The following is a 13,840-nucleotide window of genomic DNA, read 5'->3' on the forward strand; positions in this document are numbered from 1 at the left end:
ACCCTCTACAACACTGAAAGACTAGCTAGCGGCGCTAGATATGGATAAGTTTTATCAGTGGCAATATTTGTGTATGTGGATTTTTTATTTTGATAAATGGCTTTAAATAAGTATGTTCGTTATCTGCTTAAAAAAAATTTAGAAAACGCGTTATTTCACATCCAAGTACATAATCAAAAATAACGCAAGCCTGTATAATTTTTCCCTTAAAAATGTATTTCATGATTGAAACTCATTTAAGTGGAAATTAACTTTAATTAAATTTTTTATTTAATTCTCATTTAAATTATTTTCAGTTTCAATAAGCTCTTTATTTAAGTGAGTAAAGAGTGGTTGTAAGACCGACTTTGCCAGCGAAAGCTTTCATTTGTACTGAGAGCTTTTGAAAGCTTTGGCACGCTGTGTTGTAAAAGCAGGGCTGGTATACAAGTAAGCAGCATATACACAAAATTGTGGTGTGTAATTTGACCAGCTGATTAAACGTGTAACATCTCTGAGTGTGGTTATTCTGATTTAATTTTTTATTTAAGTGAAGAGCATATGTCACTTAAATCAAAATTAAAAACAAATTAAAATTGATTGGTAGAACCAAAAATTCGAAAATTAAAGTAATTTTCTCTTAAATGAATCTGCTGAGACGCAGCCTAAGATTTTTAAGATTATAAATATTATAATCATAATAGTAACATTTACGATTACAACAAAAGTAATCGTAATCGTATATAATTTAAGGATTACAGTTAAAAAATCGTAATTAAAATGTAATCCTAATCAAAAATTACCCAGCTCTGTTACATACATACATTGTTCATAACGGTTTCAATCTCTAGAGTTATTTGAAAAAAAGTGCAAGATAAAGTTTTGCTATACTAAGACAGCGATACGATCATTAAACAGCAACTTCATAAATTATTAAACCGAATTTCCGCCAAGCAACGAAATGACAAAAACTGTATGCAATTTTAAAAATGCCATGTGGAAACAAACACGATGACATGGCTAGTGTTTAATGCCCATAGTGGTAAAATATTTTTCATTTAATGCCTAGTGGAAACTGAATGTTAGACCTATTTAAGAAAACTGTTAAACTTTNAATTTGACCAGCTGATTAAACGTGTAACATCTCTGAGTGTGGTTATTCTGATTTAATTTTTTATTTAAGTGAAGAGCATATGTCACTTAAATCAAAATTAAAAACAAATTAAAATTGATTGGTAGAACCAAAAATTCGAAAATTAAAGTAATTTTCTCTTAAATGAATCTGCTGAGACGCAGCCTAAGATTTTTAAGATTATAAATATTATAATCATAATAGTAACATTTACGATTACAACAAAAGTAATCGTAATCGTATATAATTTAAGGATTACAGTTAAAAAATCGTAATTAAAATGTAATCCTAATCAAAAATTACCCAGCTCTGTTACATACATACATTGTTCATAACGGTTTCAATCTCTAGAGTTATTTGAAAAAAAGTGCAAGATAAAGTTTTGCTATACTAAGACAGCGATACGATCATTAAACAGCAACTTCATAAATTATTAAACCGAATTTCCGCCAAGCAACGAAATGACAAAAACTGTATGCAATTTTAAAAATGCCATGTGGAAACAAACACGATGACATGGCTAGTGTTTAATGCCCATAGTGGTAAAATATTTTTCATTTAATGCCTAGTGGAAACTGAATGTTAGACCTATTTAAGAAAACTGTTAAACTTTTTTCGAAATTTTGTTTGTTTTTCACAATTGTTTAACACAAATGAGAAAAAATTTTACATTTTACTTTAAAATTAACCACTATTTTAAGAAGTGTAATGGAGCCAGTGCTGCCAACTATATATTTTCGAGAAAAAAAATCCAGACTTTTATTAAAACCCGCTAGAAAATAACTAAATTCCACAAAGCAAAAGCTGAAAAATAAATAGGTTTATATTTATATAATTTTAATCAAATTCATTTGAAACACTAGTTGAAATTAAAATTGACAATCGAATAATGCGGCTGGGATCGAAGTTCATCAGAAATGAAAAATAAGAGCAAAAGTCAATACATACAACTATATACATATAAGTAAAATGACGTTGATTTTTGGAATTTTTTTACGGTGTCACTCATTTTCTTCCATACAAAGTATGATCGATTTTTTTTTTTGTGTGGAAGAAAATGAACAACACTGTCAACAAAAAAAAATGCCAAAAATCAACGGAAATATGTTTCGGTTTTATAATTATGCAACGCAGTGTACCTACTGTTAACTTGTTTGACTTGTGGTTAGAGCAACTTTGAATTGTTTTTGTTTTTTTTTTAACAATGTTAGCCTATTCGTTATTTATGTGTTAATATAAATATAAAACAAACTTTTTGTATATTCCATGTGGAATTTTTCCTCCTGGAATGCTAAAAAATTCTGGTCACCTTATTAATAGTAATTTGCAATGTGGCTGATGAATTCGCTTGTAGAAAATTGTGTATCAATACTGCACTATACTTTTTGTTCCACCATAACTAATGTGACCAACTATTGCATCAAAGAAGTAAAGCTTAGGTTGGGTTAATTTAATGCCTCGAGCCGATTACGAAATTTTGAATGCGGCTAATTTCGGTCCCTGATGGCTGTTAGAAGTGCGAGCCAAAATGCTTCCGTCTTAGCCTCGCGAAGGTTGGACAGTCTAAAAGAAAGTGTGAAGATGATGCCACTGCATCTTCCTCTTGACAGCTGATACCAAAGGAATTCCTAGTCTCACCGAATGAATACCAATCGCACAATGGCCTGTCAGAACCAGCGTTTCTGTTACTAATTCCTGTAAGTAGTACTGATTTTGAATTATTTTCTTAATAAATCTTTACAAGCTTTGTTTTTTGCAGCAGCTTCTTCAAGCGATATTTATTCTTTGGACACAGATGACTTAAATATGATGCAAAGCAAGCACATTTTTTGGATTCTTGGCTGGTTTTGTGAATACTTGAGGTTAAGAGGCTTATTGTAATGTTTGCTATTTCACATTAAAAGCCAAATCAGGAAGAGCTGATCTATCGCAACACCCACGCTCGCAAAAGCACCAAAAAACTGTAGCAGCATAAAAAGTCAGAAAAAAGTAGGCGACTTTTTTAAGGCTTCATTGAAAATGTAATGAACGCAAAAAAGGCTGAAATATTGGTATGTTCCTTCTTAGCAGAACGTAATTTAGCATTTTCGACAACCGACACCCTAACCAAATGTATACAAGAAAAAAATATATTAAAAATCAACGGGATTCTTTAGCAACTTATAACTTGAACATTATTACCCTGAAATTTAATGGGCTATCAGGCTGCTACTTTGAATCAAGCTGAAAAATCTGAATAAAAAGTTGAAAATCTAGCTGTAACTTTGCAGATTTTTTATAAGTTTTACACAAAGTTTGAAATGTGGATTTATATTCAGTTTGTTATATAATGAGCTCGGCTGTTATGGAAAAATAATAAACATTAATTAAACAAAAGAAAAACAGCCACAATCGATCAAAATGTTGATGACTGAATAAGCTGATCACAAGTGTATGTATAAAGTGATTTTTATATCAACGATCTCAAACCAGTTTACAATGAATTTAAATGTGCTCTGTCGAAATGACATTTTAATATACCTTACATACATACTTATGTACCTTTGTATACAATAAAAGTTTAATAAGAACAATTCTTTGTGCACGCATTTGAAAAGGCGTTTTTGGGTAGAAAATTACGTTTTTTTAGACCAAGAGGGACGTTTTCTCATGCCAAGCCCTGGCAACACTGGTTAAAACCCCCATCACTAGCGCTTGAGAGGTAACGTGTTTTAAAGTGCCCTATAAAAGCATTTGCTGCAGCAGAGAAACGTCTTCTTTTCCTTTTTTATGTCATAATTGGTTAGGTATGTATGCAGATATTTAAATGCCGGTTTGCTATTCNAAGCCCTGGCAACACTGGTTAAAACCCCCATCACTAGCGCTTGAGAGGTAACGTGTTTTAAAGTGCCCTATAAAAGCATTTGCTGCAGCAGAGAAACGTCTTCTTTTCCTTTTTTATGTCATAATTGGTTAGGTATGTATGCAGATATTTAAATGCCGGTTTGCTATTCGCGCGACAAGCTTTTTTAAAAACGAAGTAAATTAGTACAAATTGTTAGTAATTTTCATTAGAGTTTGAATAACTCCTTTCACTAAATGGCTTTTAGTAACTTTAACGAGACCTTAACTTATTTTATTTTATTCATTTTAGTGCAGTTTTGACAAAATTTTCTTGCTAAAAAATCTTTTGTTACACTACTTTATTTTATTCCTTTGATTGTACATGTTAAATAAAAGCTTGTTTTTAAAAAATATTTTTTTTACATTATTTTATTTTCTAATTTTTAGTCCATTTATAAAAGCGTTGTATATTAAAAAGTGTTATTTTATTTTATGTACAAAATTTTGCAATAGATATTAAAATAATTCAACTTGCAATGAAAGAGAACAGAAGACTATGCAAGCAAAATGTTTGCTTATGTTTTGTATTAACATACATATGTACATATAGCAGGTGTTAATTTCATTTAAAGAAATGGCGTGTCGTCCATTTCCGCTGTAGCATATGTAATTGGCATATATTTAGGCGCAATATTTAACTTCTTCTGGCGGGGCGACATCTGGAGTCTTCTAATTCCTACAACGAGGTTCATATCTAGACTAGGTTGATATCTAGAATTTGCCACAAATAGCTTTGCTACACTATCGCCGACAGCTTTAACAATTTTATAGTGGTTTTACGTTCTTTGGCAAATTACGCTCTGTTAGCCATAAATCTTACTATTTTTTGACCGCCTTTGAATCAAGACCCCTGGACCATATGGGGAATTCATTTATATATTAAATTGCATTGTCATCGTGATTGGAACTATGCTGAAAATTTCAAGTCTCTAACTTGTCGGGAAGTTAGTTTAAAATCGATTGGAAATTTCCGCGATTTCCGCGGGATGACCAAGTTAAATAAAAGCTTATAATTATAAGAAGAATAGAAATCTTTGTGTATATATTGCTTTATCGTTTGAAGGCTGTTGTGCTTTGATTGGAAAATTTTTTTGGACCATCGTACAATAGCTCCGTTTCGTATTGCTGAATAACAGATCTCGTTTTTGTGGCAATGATGTCCAGCAGTCGGTATGACGCAACTTGAATTTGACTTCACCATTTACATAAAGCAATCCTCTGATACTGCTTACTGGTGCTTCCCCAGGTTTTTTACCTGGCCTTATAGTGGTAAATTAAAAAAAAAAGTTGTTACTCTAAGTAATTAATAATATAAGGATGTGATGGCCTCGCCTGTCGCATACGAATTATGTAGTCCATTGGTGAATATATCGGTGGATTGAATACATTTTGTAATGTAGAGTGGACGCTGTCTACCTCCACACTTTTTACCTTTGTTAATTGTCGGATTCCAATTCAAGAACAGTTATAAGCAAGTAAGCGTATACCCGTTTTTTTCAGAGTATTTCTAGTACTGCGGACACATAGCTGTTTTTGGTCAGTTCTAAACCAAAAGATATATAAGAGAACGGCAAATGCAGTAATTCAATTCAACTCAATTCAATTCAATCTTTATTTAGTCTATGACTGATAAAAAATCTTACAGACTAGATTACAAAAAAACACCTTAGAATTTTATAATAACGTACAACAACAGCAGAAACATGTTACATAGTACACTTACTCATATAGGAGCAAATTTAATCAAAATAATTAATTAAATATAACCATATTAAATAAAAAGTTGTACATACTTTGTGTATAAGTTTAGGAGTAAATAGATTCAATCATAGATTTGAATAAGGACCTAGAAGTCGAGAACTCAATATTCAACCTTCCTGAGATACAGTTGAATTCCGAAAGAGCTCTAAAAACCGGAGCCAGATAAAAATAATTCGCTTTGACTGGTTGCAAGTAAAATGGTAATTGAAAACGCAATACTCTGTGGGGAACATTAAAGCTTATCAGTTCAAGCAAGTTAGGGCAGTCTATATATCCATTAATTAAGTCATAGACAAACATAAGCGACTGGACAATTCTCCTCCCTTCCAGAGATTTCAAATTAATTAGTTTGCACCTAGCACCATATGAAGGAAGAGGATCCGAGAAATTAAGCGGCTGAAGAGCAAAGCGAATAAATTTTCGTTGAACACGTTCAATTCTACAAGCGTGAGAACTGTAAATTGGGTTCCAAATTACTGAAGCATACTCTAATTTCGAGCGAACAAGTGCATTAAAAAGAGATTTTCTGGTATACGGATCTTTAAAATCTTTCCCATATCTACGCAAAAACGCTAAATTGCTAAACGCCTTTGGAAGTAAATAGCACACATGGTTCACAAAAGAAAAAGCCGAGTCAAACGCAACACCCAAATCCACGAAATCATTAACTTTGGTAAGCTGGTGATTTGAGATGGAAAAGTTTGAAAGAACCGTATTATGAGTTTTTGAAAACGTCATGTGGAAGCATTTCTTTATATTAAGTTCCAACTTATTGCGACAACTCCAGTCAACAAGATTGTTCAAATCCCATTGCAAGTATACAATATCAGACACACAGGTGATTTTCCGAAAAAGTTTCAGATCATCAGCATAAAGTAAAAAGCTAGAGTATTTAAAACATGAGCCAATATCATTAATAAATAGAACGAACAAAAGAGGACCAAGGATACTACCCTGCGGTACCCCCGAGGTGGCGACAAATGACTTCGATTTGTGATGTTCAATTTCCACAAATAGAGTTCTATTCGAGAGATAAGATTTTAAAAAAGACAGAAAAACAGAATGAAAGCCAAGACACTTAAGTTTATACAGCAAAATAGAATGAGATACTTTATCAAATGCTTTCGAGAAATCAGTGTAGATAGAGTCAACCTGATACCCACATTTAAAAGCCGATTCGCAATACTCAGAAAATAGCGCTAAATTTGTAACCGTAGAACGACCGGACACAAAACCATGCTGGTGAGGTGACAGGATTCGTTTGGAAACAAAAGACAACTTCTCGAAAATGACTCTCTCAAAGAGCTTAGAACAGACCGTTAATTTAGAAATGGGTCTATAATTTGAAACATCATTCCTGCTACCCGATTTAAAAACTGGTGAGATGGAATGTGGGCAATAGATAGAGTTAATAAAATATGCATAAAATAAATTACAAAAATCACATGACCGTTTTTGTTGGAGCCGCGACGATATGTACGTATGTTAAGCGCCAGTGTAGGTGTGGTTCCTAATGCTCCGCTAATTTTTGTGTTACAAGTGTAGCCTTCTCTAGTGAGTTCCACCAGACAATGGCTGCTTGAAACAATACAGGCTTAAATCTGGTTCCCTAGAGCTAATGATTTAATTTCAATTTTACCGATAGATCCCCTGCAGCAGTACAAGGCAACCGACACCTTTGCTACCCTTTCCTCAATGTTAGGCTTCCACGACAGCCGCCGTTGATTGCCCACCTAGTTACCTGGTTCAGGTAACCTTAAGCCAGATCGAAAAGGGTGTATAGAAATCGTCCCTTAACCAAAAGTTCCACACCATCTACATAGACGATCACCCGACAGCCCAATTTTTCCAGTTACTCTTGAAGGTCATTTACAACCACAGTCCAGAGCTCCTATTGACTCTGCACTGTGTGCAGACGCTCACCCACTCCGCCACGACAGTTCTGTCACGAAGTAAGCTGTAGATAAGCCTTATTAGGTTGGTTTCTACCCCTATATTATGAGTATACTTGACTATTGCCTCTGGAGTGACATTCTTGAATGCCCCTTCACCGACCTTTCCTTGCAATAGGCATATTGAGCTCTTGAAAGACAGTCAAGGCCGGTCCACATAGGACTTTCGCGTTGGCTTTGGCGTTGGCGTTGGTTTGACAGAATGCACGTTAAAAGTATGCTTGCTACAATGAACGCATGGCAGCGAATGCTTGGGCCACTAAATTAACATACTAACGACAGATAAATTAATATTTCATATCAATAATTTCATTAAAAACGATATTTCTTGCCCGCACTTGATTAAAAAGGGAAAATATTTCACACAATTTTATTTATTTGCAACAGCTGACGAGCAACGCACGCGAAAAGATGAGAGTTGGCCATCTTTTTGCTTTGTGTTGGCGTGAGCGTTGCCGAATTTTGGCTATGTGGACGGCTGCATTTGAATTCATGTATTCATAGTCAGCTGTTGAAGCGACGCCAACGCCAACGCAACGCCAAAGTTTTATGTGGACGCGCCTTTACGAGGAATCGCGTTTCTTATGTACAAGTTTATCAGTCCCTATAGCGGTTTTAGCGAAAGCGTTTGTAGCAAAAACGAAGAGTCTGATAGGCCTAAAATCCATACGGGAAACATGAGAGCCTTTTCAGGCCATGTGGCGATCGCCCAGAAGATCGGAGAAGTACAGGACCTGGGGGGAGATTCTGTAACCAGTTAGCGACAATTTTCGAATCACTGTCACACTTTTAATGCGAAAACATTAATATCATGCGTCAAAAAGTGCGATAGCGATCTGAAAATTGTCGCTAACTAGTTACAGAATCTCGCTCCTGAAGTACGAAATACCGCAAAGAAGTACATTTGTCTGTACTTCGAAGTACGAAGTACAAGAGCGAAAAAGGAAGTACTGTACTTCCGAAAGAAGGTTGGTCACATTAACCATAACGTTTGAAGAGTTAAGCATTCTCATTATTTTCTAGTGTTCTCTTTTAAGTGCAGTCGCACACCTTTTTGTGACCACTATTTCATTTAGCGAAGACATACGGGAACAGTTTGACAAACTCTCCGCCCATCTGGTCCCTATGAACGCTTGTGGCCTTATCCGAGGAGATTCTGAGATGTATGTTTTATCCGAAAACAAACACATATGTGAAGCCACGCCTCCAACCACCCTTGCAATAACACATATGAGTAGGTATGATTGTGTAAACGTGTGTGCAATCACATATGTGCGGTTTGAGGTGGAGGTCTGCAAGTGTTTACAGTACTGTATTTGATTTCTGTAAACGTCTTTGGACACATAAACGCAATTTTACGGTAAATATGTATATGTGCAAGCAGGACACGTAGTGTTGCTGTCTCAGAACTAATGAAAGCCTCAGGACTTTTATTCATATGTACTTACTATGCACACATAGTATATGCTAGGTATGCTATTTCGGTGTTTCGCCTTATCCCATAAAAGCTACCTTTTATGATGCACGCGCAGCATGCGCATGTGTTCGGATGCAGACTCATAACAAATAGAAATATCTACATATAATCCCATATTTGGCATTGTGTGTGGTGTTAAATATGCCCATTTGATTATGCGTATGTACTACATACATATATGTATTTGATGGTACATATTGTCGTAGTTTTTTTTGGTCACAGTCATGGGCGTAGCCAGGTAGGGCCAGGGGGGTGCTCGAGCCCCCCCCTAACTTTCAAATTTTCCTTATATATATATAAAATAGTACCCTGAAATGCCAGCTCAATAGGGTCGAGGCCCCCCTAAATTTCATTCTGGCTACGCCGATGGTCACAGTTCATACCTATAAAGTGTTTAAAAGAGAGTTGCAAAAAATTGCGAGTGTTGCTGGCAGATTTGGCAAGATGCTGTTAGGTGTAAAGAGCCCACGAACTTGAAGACATTTCAAGAGTGCTAGGAAATTATAACAAAAAAATTATATGTATGCCATGAACAAAGCCCATTGCCTTTTTGCAGAATTACTAGGTACTAGTGTTCAGCTTATATTTATTATTTCATTCATTTTTATTAAAGAAAAACATTCCACATGTTATTTTTCTTCCGCTGCGAATAACTTTCGCTCTCGTTTTCTTAGTTTTACTGGTTGGTGTTGTGATATGCTTTCTTTAAATGTATCTGGTAGGAGAATCGCGAAAAATAGAGAACTGTGAATGAGTCTTAAATAAAAACGCCGTGAATATATGTATGTATGTTGGTGCATACATGTATATGTAAAAATTTCATACGCAAATACATTCTCTTTTTTATATGTACATAAGTACTCGCACTGCATTAAATAATGTTTTATTAAGTACGCAGTTACTAGATACATACATACATATGTACCTATGCCTGTATGAAAGTGGAGTATTTCAATGCCTCCTGAATGGGAACTTGGCAATGCACTACACATTTTAAGTATGAAGGATAAACTTGGCATTGAAATTATTTAATATATTTTTACATATAACGTATACAACTCAAATGAGCGTAAATGTATAGGTAGATACGTAACCTAGAGCAGTGATTTTAAATTTTTGCTACCTACATATGCATATGCGGGAATTAAATTGTTTAATTTTCTTGACTAACCAACATTTAACGGAACTGTTACGAACGGCTTTAACTGACGTGAAAACAGATTTTGAAAATTTGGCCAAAGGGATCTTTTGAATTTTCTTTAATATCTATCTTACGTACATTAGAATAATAATAAAATTAATGTTATTCATTTCTAATAATACATAATTTTATTTAAAAATAAATTTTTTTGTTTTTGTTGTTTTTTTGTGGCTCTTTGTAGCATTTAGATTTTACATGTGGCTCTTTTCGGCCTCGGCCTTGCCCACCCCTGCTGTATAAGCTTTATCTCTTATACCACTGATTGTCCAGATACCAGTTTTTGCGATATATCTCCTTTATGTAGGAAGCTAAACCAGTGGCGGATCCATCGGGGGGCGGGGGGGGGTTTGGGGGTTAAACTACATGTCAGTCAGTGGCAGACCCACGGGGGGGGTTTTAATATGACGCATATGTATGTATATTATGGCGTCTATGTATTAAAACACCTCCCATGGGTCCGCCATTGACTGGCACGTAGTTTAACCCCCGAAACCCCCCCGCTGGATCCGCCACTGAGCTAAACCCATTAAATTGTGTTACTGATACGTGCGTTTAAAATCTCCAGTAAAAAATGTCCAACAGCAAAATTTCGACGAAATGTCATCTGTTCTCTCACATGAGAAAAATATTCCAAATAGTACGTGAACAGAAAATTTACAGAAACTTGCAAGTTAGACGAACAGCTGATAGAAATTTTGTTTACATTCAAAAGCATAAAATTGAAAACGTAAGAAAACAACAAAACAAAAAGTCTTATCCTAACACAGTTCGCTGACTAAACGAATAATTACTTACTTCTTACAAGTTTAATTAGTCGCATTTTACTATTTTAACTTCCAAACTATCAAATTCAATTTAGGGACTTGCGTAAATTCCAACCAGCTGTTTTTGATAAGCTGTTTTCTTGTTGGCAAAAATTTTTCCAGCAGAAACTAGCAGCTTTCCCTCAAAATGAAATGTCATTTTGCTCTCTCAGTTTCCCCTAATTTGCAAGTTTTTAGCATACGCGAACACAAAAAGCTGATAGTTTTTATAACTTTCAATAATTATTAGGTACGCGAATGCAACCAATTGTGAACCGTATTTTTCTTTACGAATTTCATTGTTTCATTGTAGAGTACAAAGACTCACAGTTATACGTTGTACCAAAAATTGAAAATATACGGCTCGCAGCTGTTTGCAACAGCGGATATTTTCAATCAGGTACTTNGTTTCCCCTAATTTGCAAGTTTTTAGCATACGCGAACACAAAAAGCTGATAGTTTTTATAACTTTCAATAATTATTAGGTACGCGAATGCAACCAATTGTGAACCGTATTTTTCTTTACGAATTTCATTGTTTCATTGTAGAGTACAAAGACTCACAGTTATACGTTGTACCAAAAATTGAAAATATACGGCTCGCAGCTGTTTGCAACAGCGGATATTTTCAATCAGGTACTTGTTGCCGGAATTCAAGTCATGGCAAAGCTTTATGTTGCATTTCCAGTGCCTTATCTTCTTTTAATTCCAACAGCTCCAACTCTTGACTTTTCTTAAAAAGGAGTATTTCGGATATTGTACAAACGTACATTTAAATAATTTCAAATCGGCAAATCTTTTTTCATAATCAGCATTTAAATCATGTGCAATATTCTTTCTAGCCATGGAAAACGATAAAATATTATTTTTTTGAGATCATGAATAAAAAGACGTAGTTTAGCTTCAAAACTTAAAATAATTTGCGACAAATCAAAAACATTTTTATTCTCTCCTTGTAGAGACAAATTCAAGTTTTCAAATGATCCATCATATCAGTAAAGAACATTAAGTCAGAAAGCTAATTTTCATTCTCCAATTGCGCGTAATGTTCCGATCTCAATTTGCGTATGTGTATATAAAAAGAATAAAATAAAAAAACAACACAATGGAAAAGAATGTCCAGCAAAGAAATATGTATTTTAAAAAGTAAAAAAGCCAAAATGTTCTAAGCAAAGAGAAAGTACAAAGTGCCGCACTTTGCTAAGCAAAGAGCCGCATTTGGCTCAAGAGCCGCGATCGCACACCGTTGTTATACAGCATAGATTTTGACAATTTTCTCAGTAGATTTTGTATTATTATTTATAAAATAGCTTATGAAATTTATCGGTTTTAGCTGTCCAAATAAAGGAGTTTTACAGTAAAACCCCATTTCTGAACAATCAGTTGTATGGATGCAATAAATAGGTTATAGTGACCCGATCTTTGTTAATTTTACTGTAAAATTTCTGTTGATAATGAGTGAAAGTAGTGCGAAATTTCATGTTTCTAGCTGCATATATGGAGAAGTTATAACAAAGAATATCATATCTGAACAATCAGTTGTATGGAGGCTATAGGTTTCATGTTCCCAGCTGCATAGCTGGAGGAGTTATAAAAAAATCGCATATCTGAACAATCAGTTGTATGGGAGCTACATATATGTAGTATTATGTTGATAATATATGGAAGTACTAGCTTTTACCCGCGGGTTTCACCCCGCGCTTTTATACAAATATGAAAAATAATTTAATGATGTTAGATTTTATTTCTGTGCCCATTTCGTTATAGCTCGTTATTTTTTAAGCGAGTTAAGGTATTTAGGCCGTTTAAAACTATGAAATTATAAAATCTCGTCTGCGCGTTAGGCATACGAAAGATATCAACCTCTCTAAGTTTACCTTAAAATGGTTCCAGGTATACGACGCGTGAATGTGTAACCTTCTTGGAGGTGCCACGGCGGCTTCTAATATTTCCAACTCAAATTTAGTAACCTGGCCTTGATAATATACCACTTCTCATTACTGTAGCAAATGCCTCAAGAGAGCTTTAGATTATAAGGCCGAACCCGGCTCTCCCTTTTCCATTTAATGAAATTTATTGTGAGTACGGCACTTATAAAATAAATCTCCATAACAAATTAAAAATACTTCGAGAGATTTTCTATCCTTCCAGAGATATGTATTAAGAAGTTTTTAGTATGTATGGGAGGCGACATGCCTTCTTTTTTAATAACTCACATTTTTTCCATGAGCAATTGATACATCTTGTATACACAACTCCATACCAAGTTCCAGTATTCTTCCACAAACACTTCCAGGGATATGTGGCAAGAAAAAGCAAATGTGTACTGGAAGTTCCACGCCCCTTTTTCTTATAACCCTAGTCTTCTTCCATGAATTTAGAATTGATTTTACATACCCCAGTACCAAGTCCCAGTACTCTACCATGAACACCTCTAGAGATAAGCAGTATAAAACAGTAAATTTGTACGGGAGGAACCATGTCCCCTTTTCGAATAACGCAAATTTTTCTCCATGAGAATGGAATTAATTTTGTATACACATCTCGGTGCCAAGTTCCAGTCCTCTGCAATAAACACCTCCAGAGATATGCAGCATAGAAAAATCAATTTGCATGGGAGTTGCCACACCACCTTTTCCAATAACTCTCATTT

Source organism: Rhagoletis zephyria, unplaced genomic scaffold, assembly GCF_001687245.7.
Source record: "Rhagoletis zephyria isolate East Lansing unplaced genomic scaffold, Rhagoletis_zephyria_1.1 Rzeph_scaffold_00713, whole genome shotgun sequence".
NCBI lineage: Eukaryota > Metazoa > Arthropoda > Insecta > Diptera > Tephritidae > Rhagoletis > Rhagoletis zephyria.